The sequence below is a fragment of the Benincasa hispida genome, chromosome 5 (genome assembly GCF_009727055.1).
Source record: "Benincasa hispida cultivar B227 chromosome 5, ASM972705v1, whole genome shotgun sequence".
Lineage (NCBI taxonomy): Eukaryota > Viridiplantae > Streptophyta > Magnoliopsida > Cucurbitales > Cucurbitaceae > Benincasa > Benincasa hispida.
In genome coordinates, this window is record NC_052353.1 from 56,410,712 (window position 1) to 56,422,229 (window position 11,518).

An 11,518-nucleotide genomic window follows, 5' to 3' on the forward strand; every position below is an offset into this window, starting at 1 on the left:
AACTGACCCAAAAACTACTCAACTTGTATCCAAGCTACCAGGGGGACCTTATGGACCTATGGTTTGAAGCTTCAACGGTACATGAATAGCTAACTAAACTCTTTAGCCACGATATCCATCATCCGTTAACTGCCAGGCATTCCACTAAAGACCGACAGTTGAACTCTTCTTACCATAGATATATTTCTATGTCCATTAGATATAACCAATCATCAGTACGGTGACCTTTTACAGATGCTCATAAGTACAACTGGCCAATTTACCATTTTGCCTATGTAGTTACATCTTACTCCTTAAGACCATTGATCCCTCTAATGAAAATATAACATAGTCCTACTATGTGTGAACACCTCTCGGGCCATGAGAAGATGTGTGGTGCCACATTATTCAAGCCCCGGGACCAGCCCTTAAGAGAGCAATCTATCTACTTACCCCTGCTTCGGGGAAGGAGTGAACTCCATCTTGTGAAGCTGAGTTCCCAACTCCCAAATCAGACGAATCACCAAAGTGGTAGGTTTGAGTCGGCGCTCTGGCCACCCGCACCCATGCAAATCAAAGGACCGCCCTCAATGGCAGGAGTTCCCAATTCACTCTGGATTGAGGTCATGTTACCTATGGTCATCCTAGTGAAGTGAATTCTCTGTCATGAATGAAGTTATATGACGAGACGTTAACACTTCGAGGTCAAGTCTTATATAAATTCTTTGTATAGGACACCCTCACTCACATGTCCCCAACATGAATGATTAGAATCAGACCATCTGTGACAAGTCATAACACTTGTAACTATTCCACAAAGCGCACCGCGTCCATAGTATTACCAAGATAAGATTTTCCTCCTATATCCATATACTACGACCATTTTGTTGTCACTTAAGACATGATCCACTTTTATGTCACTACATACATGCTTAAGTTACATAAAGACAACTAGAGATATTGAGTTTATTGGTTTGTGGTACAATAAAAAACATCTAAATGTGAAAAGTCAAGAAGTGAAGTAAATATCATATATATTATGCATCATAAGCGTTCTTACAAAGTTGTTTACAAACTACAGGACACAAGACTTTAGGGTAAAAACCCCAACAATATCAACATATTTGAATCTCAAAGTCAGTATAAAACTTAAAACCCAACTTAAACTCAATACTGTAGGATAACAACATACATAGTCTTCTAATTAGTTTACTACGAAAGTTGAAGAGCTCATACCTAGCTCGATTTATCTGTCATGAGATGTAAGACCTACCATTGTTCTTGTGCAAATAAAAATATATATGTTATACAACAATACGTAAGTTGTGAAATGAAAAAGAAGATACATATTTACATGATTATTCTGTATCATTAAGATGATCTTCTTATCTTACTTAATTATTATCTTTCACCGTACAAGACGAAATAAAACAAATCAAGACATATACAATACTACAAACTTATAACTTAGGAGAAAAGAAAGTACCAGATATATTGTTGGGCAATCGCAATGAATATATATCTACCACTTTCTATACACACATCAATTACTAATGCAGCAACAAAAAGAAGTCAATCACACTAAAAAGTGAAAGAAATAAACAAGTAGAAATTAAATTCACACTCATCACGAAAAAATCTTCAAATGAAGAAGATCGTCCAAGAACATCAACAACAATCAACAAGTTTCACAAAGAAATTCTAGTATCAATTTCTACGCAAGTAAGAAGATAAATCAACAAATCAACAAAACAAAACAAAAACATGAATTATTAAGCACAAAATACTCAATCAACAACAAGCGTAAAAATATATAAACGAAAATAAAATAAAGTGATAAGTACAAAAAATGTGTGCATTTGAACAAAACAACGACCAAAACAAAGTGATAAGCAAAAATTACTATAGATATCACCAAAACCATAAAAACTCACGAAAAATCGCCAGAAAATGTAACGGCGAGGCGAAGAAGAATCAACAAACAATAATAACTACGGAGATAGATTAAAAAGGAAAAAAAAAGGAGTAGGAAATGTAAATGATCATGAAAATGAAGAAGAAGAGATTGAAGATGGGGAAAGGTCATTGATGACGAACGACAAATGGCGGGCAAGAGAGGACGACAAATGACGTACGACGGAGAAGAGAAGACGACAAATTGGCGGTGAACGGCGGCAATTGGAGACGAATGACAATCTATGTGACGGTCGATCTATGCGGGGAAAAGAGAAATGGACATTTGGGATTAGGGAGAAAATGGGAAAGGTCACAGGCAACAAAAAAAATGAGGGGAAGAAGGAGGGTTATAATTGACCCTCTCCCGACAGTGGAAAAACTGTCGGGATAATAGTTACTCCCGATGGTTTTTTGGGTTACCGTCGGGAAAGCTCTAAAAAAATTCTTAATTTTTTTTTAAAAAAATTGGTCCTATCCCGACGACTTAAAAACCATCGGGCTAAGTATGTACTCCCGATGGTCATTCGAGAGAACTTCAATAAAAAAAATTCTAATATATTTTTTAAAATTGACGCACGCTTGACCGTATAAAATCCGTCGAGCTAACCAAGATCTCCCGACGGTTGTACCTACCACCATCGGGAGAACTTCAATAAAAAATTCTAATACTTTTTTTAAAACTGACCCTCTCCTACCGGTCATACAATCGTCGGACGAGGTCGGTTCTCCCGACGGTGTTTGGGTTACCATTGAGATAATTAATTTATCCCGACCCTAATCAAACATATGTGGGGAGAGAATTTATTCCCAACGCTTCAGTACAAGCGTCGGAAAAAATGGGTTATCTTGATGATTTTTCTTTCGACGAGAAAAGTTTTGTCGAGAAAAAGTAAAATTCTTGTAGTGATTTGAATCACAGATCCTATGGTCATTAACACACTCGGATGTTAGTTGACCTACCCTCGCTTTAGCAACTGTATTTAGAATTGGATAAGTATTTTTTTTATCACTAAATTCATCTAGACTATATAAATGTATTTAATGTAAACATCCAACCATTGAAGGTTAAAAAGTAAAAGTATCTATTCTTAGAATATCTCTTTGATCTTAATTTATCTTAAGAATGGAAAAACAATATATAGTAATACATTATAAAAAATTCTATTACAAAAGAGATGAAAAAGTGAATGTTTTTCTCAACATCATCAATCATTCATTGTCCTTCCTCAATAGGCTAAATGTCCTATTGGATAATTTGTACTTGACCTATGCACGTGATTTTAACTTTAATCAAATCCTTAGTTGATGAATGTGTTTGGCAAAATGACAAAGCTTTTTTCATTGCTCTATAATATGGACCAAGGAAAAAAGTAAATAAACAAATATAAGATGATCGATATATAGGTGGAAGAAAATCACACATTAATTACTTAATTTATACCAACATATTGTACTATCAATCGAACAAATTGAAATTTTTAAGAAATTAGAAATAACATGAAAATGAAGCGAAGATGAATGAACCTTACTATTTAATTTTAAACATATATATATATGAATGAGAAGAGACAATGAGAAGGAAGGGAGATGGGTGGGGTTATGCTGCCCCTTCCTTGTGCCTTATTTATTTTACATGGGAAGAGGAAACCCAAGAAAATGGTAGGGTATCCTTTGTCTCATTTTTGCTATATTTTCCATATCTCTCTCATTCTTCACTTTCTCTCTCCTCTGTCAACCTTTGCATGCTCTCCTCTTTTTTTTTCTATATTATTTTAAGTGATGAGTCTATACAATTTAAATCAGCTTACGTAATCATTTAGGTCGGATTTGGTAGCTAATTGATTTTTTAGTTTCGATTTTTTTAAAATTATATTTCTTTTCTCACAATTTCGTATAATGATTTTTATTTTGTATAAATAAAAGAGATTTGTAAAAAAAAAAATTCAGTTTTCAAAATTATTTTACCCGAATTTTGAAAACATTAGTAGAAAATAGATAAGAAAACAAAGAAACCTAGAGTGGAAAGGGTGTCTAGAGGTTAAATTTTCAAAAATAAAAAATAAAAAGGTTATCAAACAAGGCCTTAACTTTTAATTTTTGGATTTTTTAATTAATCACCTAGCTATGAGTTTCTTTTTTTCTTTTTTTTTATCTATTTTCTAAAAATGTTTTCAAATTCCAAACAAAAAAATTTGAAAACTTAGGACTTGTTTGTATTGACTCGAGGAAAAAGTGTTTTTCAAAAAATTCCATTTTATTTAATATATTTGATAAAAACTTATTAAAATATAATTGAAAAGTTATTGTGAATGGTTGCCAAACACTTTAATTTTTTTTTAAAATGACTTATTTTTTAAATTAAACAATTAAAAATGTACTCCAAACCATACCCATAAAATTAGTATAGTTTTTAAAAACTTATTTTTGTGTTAATTTGACTGAGTATTAAAATCCTTCTCTAAGAAAGATGAAAACGGTGTCATAAAAAATATTTGTGAATACAGACATAAATTTCAAAAATTAAAAGTGAGAGTTAGGTTTTGATAACTAAGACTCGGTTTAATAGCTATTTTGATTTTAATTTTTTTTATTGAAATTTAAACTTATAATTATCACTTCTTTCCCATATAAGTTTTTCTATATTTATTATCAATTTTTATAACAATATTTAATACTAAAAAAACTAAAAAAGAAATATTATAAACTTGTTTTTATATTTGAAATATGACCAACTATTTCTTTAACAAAAAATGTGAAAATTATAGCGAGAAGTTGAAACTAAAAATCAAAACCCGGTTAATGAAGTTTAGGTCCATTTAGTAACTATTTTGTTTTTTGTTTTTGTTTTCGAAAATTAAGTCTATGAACATTACTTCTATCTCCAAATTTTTTCTTTTGCTATCTATTTTTTACCAATAATTTAAAAAACCAAGCTAAATTGTGAGAACTAAAAAAAGTAGCTTTCAAAAGATTGTTTTTATTTTTAGAATTTGGCTAAGAATTCGACTATCATACTTAAGAAAGATGCAAATTATTGTAAGAAATATGGACAAAATAGACTTAATTTAAAAAAAAAAATCAAATGATTACCAAACAAGACCTTAACCTTAGTTTTAAACTTTTTATTTTTGAAAACTTAGTTTGTACTTTCACATATAAGTTTCTCTCTTTTATTTTCTACCCTCTAAAAATTAGTTTTTAAAATTCATGATCAAGTTTTGAAAACATTATAGAATAATTTGTTAAAAAACATCTAGAATAATTTGTTAAAAAACATTCTTTCAAAATATGGTTAAGAATCCAAATGCTGCCTTCTTCGGTAAGATGAATATATTGTAGAAAAAAAAAAGGAGAAAATAATTATAATTATGCGTTTTTTTAAAAAATCAAATAATTTTCAAACGAAATCTAAACCATTTTCATAATTGTTTGTTGTTATTTACAAAACTGTAACTTTGAAAGGAAGAATTGTATACATTTTTAAGTTCAAAGTACAAAACAAGTTCTAAAAAATAACTAGTGTAAAAAAATTGTTTAGACAACTTTATACTAAACAAGATTTAAAGGAAAACTATCACATATACATTTAGACAACTTTTTAGGTCACTTCTATAATTTTAACATAAGTATATCTTTTGTAATTAGTTTAATTTGAATAGCACTCTTCATTTCACTAAAAAAAATACATATATAGCTTAATTCTAAAGAATATATAACAAACTTATTTGTATAAGAGAAAGTTACATCAATACATTTGAATAATAAGAAATAATTAAAGTTTCTTAATTAAAAATAATTAATAAAATTATCAAATTATGACTGTTTCAACCATGCTCAAAATACATTGTAATTTAGGGTAAAGGAATAGTCTACAACCAACTGTGCTTATATACAATAATATTTTGTACTATAACACCAATTAATATTTAGCCTTATAATAAGTCCATAATTTTGGTTTAAAAATCTTATCAAACATATATCCTCATGAGGTAGCTAATATACTAGCTAACGCCAATTTAAATATGTCTGATCAACTAGTTATAGATGTATATTCTCTCGACCAAAATATTTAGAGTTTAAATCTCCACTCACTAAAACATTGGTCGTGTATATCTGTATATGTCTAAAAGTTCAACAATAGCAACCAATTAACTTCTTACTGCTATAATCTTCGAGGTCTTGGTATTGAGGAATTATGATTAGCTCTATTCGTCATTATTGAAGAAACCTTAAACCATTCTTCAAGGCACGTGAGAAAAATATTATTTACACCTCTTAGTTTTGATCTTTATTTAATCCTAAATTATAAATGTCAAAATATTTAATTTATGATATTAATATTTCTAATTATATTTATAGCCCTTTCTCTATTTTTCATGCAAACATTGAAGTCGATACGACAACGTACATTTGATGAAAATGGGTGAGTAAAGGGTCTCTAACATTAAGTTCAAAACAACCACCATAATATCAAATAAAGCTTTTAGTTGCCAACATGAACATGTAGCTCAACTAGTATAAAGTTTATATTACCGACCTCGAGATCAGATGGTTCGATTCCTCCATCGTACGTACAAACCTTTTGTACAAGAATTCTAAAAAAAGGTTTAAATGTTTGGCTTTTAAAGTTAGAGGGCCATACAAAAACCTCAAAGTCCAACACAAGGGGGCCTCACAGCTCATTCAATCTCAAAACTTAGCTGGTTTCAGCCCAATAGGGAATTCAATTTTTTTTTGTTTAATTAATTGAATTAATTAATTTAACTTAAACCTAATTAAGTTGCTTTATATTCACATGAAGTGGGACTGCCAAGTGGACTTAACAACCTAAGGATATTATTTTTTATTTCAATTATCTTATTTAGCTAAGGTTTTTTTCCCTCTAAGAATAAATATGTTTAATATTTTTCTTCAATCACTTTTTTAAGAGCTAATTAAATTATGTGATTATAAAGTTCCTCTTTTGCAATAATTTGGGAACATCTCAATCAACCTGTCAAGCTAAAGCTTATCTCCAAAATTAAAATCATAATCAAATTACAAAAAAAAAAAAAAAAAAAAAAACTTGAATCTTATCTCCAAAACCAATAATTCAAGCTCTACCTTTCATTAAATAAAAATTAGCATCAATTTTTTTGAATTTTTTCTTATAAATTATGTTTATTTTAAAAACTTTATACCTATAATAGTTTTTTTTATCATCTTGATGACGATTTCATGAAATGATTCTATAACTGATGTTTTTTTCGGTCTTTTATGTGCATTTCAACATCATAATTGTAATTAAGATATTTATAAACGACCAATCACGTTCTCATATTACATGAGTTGGCAATTTGTATGCATAATTTGATAACGAAATGAAAATGACAACAAGTCGTTTGTGTTATATTTGTAACAAAACTAAAAGCAACTACAATCAAGACACCTATCTCTCCTATAAAAAAAATGATGTTTTATTATCTAATATAAAAAATCTAAATTTATAAAATGTTACCTAAGAATTTCTTTTCTAATATAATAATATATATATTTCAAAGCTAGCATCTATTTTAATCATAATATTTATTTTATTTATTTAATAGTCCTCGTGTCACATAGGTTATTATATACTAATCTAAAGATGGAATCTAAAAATAGAAAAAAAAAATTAAATGACTTTGAAAAAGGAAAAAAAAAAAAAAAAAAGAAAGAAAAGAGTTCAAGAATGATGTTAAGTTATATTATGGCTTCTTTTTTTTTTTATTTGTTTTATGAATAACCTTCTCAACTTAATTTGAATAAATTGTATAGAATAGTTCTATTTTTAAAACATATAATTTTTTTTTATTATTAAAATAGTTAACTTCTATAATAGTGATAGATTTTACTCGTTTCAGTCGGTTCAATTCTTTTAAAAAATCGATATCAACATTATTTTTATAAAAGAAAATTCATAAGTTGACAAGTTAGTTCAACACCAAATATTTTGAAAAGAAAAAAAATTCTATAAATATATCTAGTGTAACCGACCTATTTGTATACCTTTCATATTTAACTTTCTATCATTTTATTTTTAATTGCATCACATATTAAAAGTTGACATGTCTCAATCATATACTCATTTACTAATGATAAAAATCGAAGTCTATATATTAAGAAAAACAAACCTTCATTTCACTAAAAATTAAAAAAAAAAACAAAGTCTGTATATTAAGAAAAATAATTCTTTTTAAAAAAATAATGCTAGTTTAATAACTATTCACATAGACGGAAAGAATTGATAAAAATAGTGTAACACCCCGCATATTTTTTTTTAGTAATAATGTAATTTCAGTAATTTTATTATTTGAAATTTCAGTAATTGTTATTAGTTGGAGGGCATATTTGGAATTTTGGACTTCAAGTGTAAGTACAAGAATTTAATTGTTGGCGTGAAATTATTCAGATTGGAAATTAATGGCAGGAATTTATTTTCTTTTGAAACGGAAAGGAACTTAATAGTATAAAACGGAAGGAATTAAATGTAATTATATTTATTTCCTTTTTTGTTTTATTATTATTATTATTTTTCTAAAAAGTCAAACCCCACTCCACTTTTCTTCCTCACGTTCGTGAGCCTGTCCGACGTCACTAAAGCCGCCGCGTCAGTTTCTTCTTCATGACCTTCGTCTACCACTGCTCAAGTGTCGTTCGCTTTTGCCGTCACTGGATCTATCAATTTGGGTAAGATTTCTGCCGTTTGGGTTTGTTTTCAGTTGATTCTTGGATACTCATTTACTTTTGACATCAATTGGTTGATACCCATTGTATTTCCACTTTGGATTCAAGTTTGTGAAGGTATTGAGGTGTTGTTCAGTGAAGTTGGAGTTTGTTTTAGCGAGTTTTGGTAAGTTTTATGCTTTGATTACCCTCTTGTGGATTAATTTTGGTTGTTGAGAAATTTTGGTAGTCATTTGGAAATGATTTTTTTGATGAAGCTACATATGGATAATTTATTTAAGACATTGGTAGTGAAGTATGTATTTGATTCAAGTTTTAATCATGTAAGCCTAATTTCAAATTATGTTTAGGGGGTTGATTCAAGAATTTCATTCAAGATGAAGAAGAGTTTTGTTTGCTAATTATTTAGGCTTAAAATTGGAGGTTTAGAAGGTGAATTCGAATTGGACCACACCTTAGGTAAGGTTGTCTGAAAATATTTTGTAATATTTAGGTGTTTGGAATTTGGCCTTAACTATTAATTTTAAAGCTTGGTTTATGTTTAGGCTTGATTAAGGATTCAAGAATTTCACAAAGATTCAATTGCTTTTTGGTTTAACCTAATATCAAGGTAAGTAATCTTACTATTGGAACTGCCCACGGACCAAGCATTAGATGTATGCTAGCATGATAAATGTATGTTATGACAGAATGTTAACATGGTAAACTAATAGTATAATATGATCAAAGTATGTTCTGGAACGAGATCTGAATTATTTATTTATGCACATAGACACTTGAATGCTAGTATGAGATGATATGTGCTTCCATATGGTTGTATTTGATCTGATGATGTTGAGGTATACATGTATGTTGTAGAAGCATGTTGTTGAGGCATACATGTATGTTGTAGAACCATGATGTTGAAGTTTATATGTATGGCATAAATTCGTACAATGATGGTTATGATGTTGAGACTGTGCAAATATATTTACTGATTAGTTAGATGCCCATTAGATTTTTTGTTTCCTTCGGGATTCACCAGTTTGTGTTTCCTTCGGGATTCACCAGAGGTAGTGGGCATACTTAACTATAATAGGATAGGACTCAGTCTTCTTCTTGTTTCATGTACATATGTGTCCCATGAGTACTAGAGTAATTTATATGTTTCACCAGAGGTGGGTATTTAGAGGACATAGATGCTCAGCCTGACCCCAATAGTGGAGTTACTTACTGAGTATTTTATATTCATTCTTTCTCATGTTGTTGTTTCAAGTAAGGGTAGAGATGCACCAGCGATGGACAAGTGGAATTCGTGATCAAGCCACTGGGACTAGTTTTTATGCTTCTGCATCATGAGATTTAAAGCTCTTTTCATGTTTCTCTTAACTTTTAGTTTTGATGTTTAAAACTTACATTTAAGATTTTTTTCCAGACTTATTTATTGTCCTTTATAATTTATGAGTACTCTACTATTGTTTTAGTATTTGAATTTAATGAAAGTCTTTTGAACTTACCTTACTTAATTAGCATTTATTTCACCATAACAGAGTGTCGTTTTGAGTTCCATGCGTGCATGTATTTAGTAACGGCCTAACTTAAGTCCTAGGGGGTCGGGTCGTTACAAATAGGGTAGTGAAATCATGGATCCGGTATATGATTGCAAATAAACTGTATATCCTGTCCACGATTTAACCCAAATTATGGACAGGGACCATGACTACCTTCCACATCACGTGAAACAGTTGCTAACATGCCATACGATTGCCACATGACTAGCATGTAGTGTTGACACACAAAATCATGGATCGGGTCCATAACTTCTTAACTCACGTACCAGGTATACGAGTTAGTGGTCCCACCCTCCTCTTTCCTTCTCCGATCAGTTCCTTCCTCTTTTTCAAACTTTTTTTTTCTTCCTCTCCGCTCAGGCCCTCGCTAGCCATCGTTCGCCGTCCTCTGTGCCACCACTTGTTTCGTTGTCAACCATGGATAATTTTTTTTCTTCAGTATATGAGATTGTGGCTTGGATATCCATAGATATAGTATTTTATTTAGATTTATGCATTAAAAACTAGAGATTTGAACTAGTCTTGTTTAAAATGTGAAAAATCTAGTGTGTAAAGGTTGGTTTTCTAAGACTTCGTATTTTATGGCCGTTAGATTGGATTTGAAATTTATTTATTTTTTGGATTGTTTGGGTTTGGACTTGAAAATTTGGATTTTTTTTTAGTTTATAATTTTGGATTGCGGCTTGGTAGTTCTTTTGGATTGTTTGGCTTGTAGTTTGTTTGATTAAAAAAAAAATTGAACCGATCTTGAATTTGAGTTTGGAATTGGGTTGTAGGTTTATGACTTTTTTTTTAAGAAAAACAACTTTTTGGACTGATCTTAAATTTGAGTTTAAATTATCTTTTAGATTGATGTTAAATTGGGCTGTTAGTATTAACTTATTAAGTTCGACTAATATTTTGTCAACTATAATAGTTGTAACATTTGAGTAAATATGTTATTGCGTCTTGAATTTTTAATCATTCTTGAACCTGAAAATAATGGGGACAGTGATAATGATTTAGAACTCAATGAATTGTGATGGAAGTGCAGAACATGAGAATGAGTTAGTACAATCAGAGATGTTCACCCAATTAGATTAGGACGGTACTAATTCAATCTATGAACAAGGGTGGATATTGGAGGAACAGAGTAGATGTATAGATAATTCTAGTTTAATACAAAAAGGAATGTTATTTGACACTAAAGAAGATCTACAACTAGCCACAAAAAAGTACTGCATGACAGAATACTATCAGATTTTTGTATTAGAATCAAACCAAGATATTTGGTATGTGAGATGCAAATAGTGGAAAGATGGTTGTGATTTGAGGTTACGGGCTTGTCGACA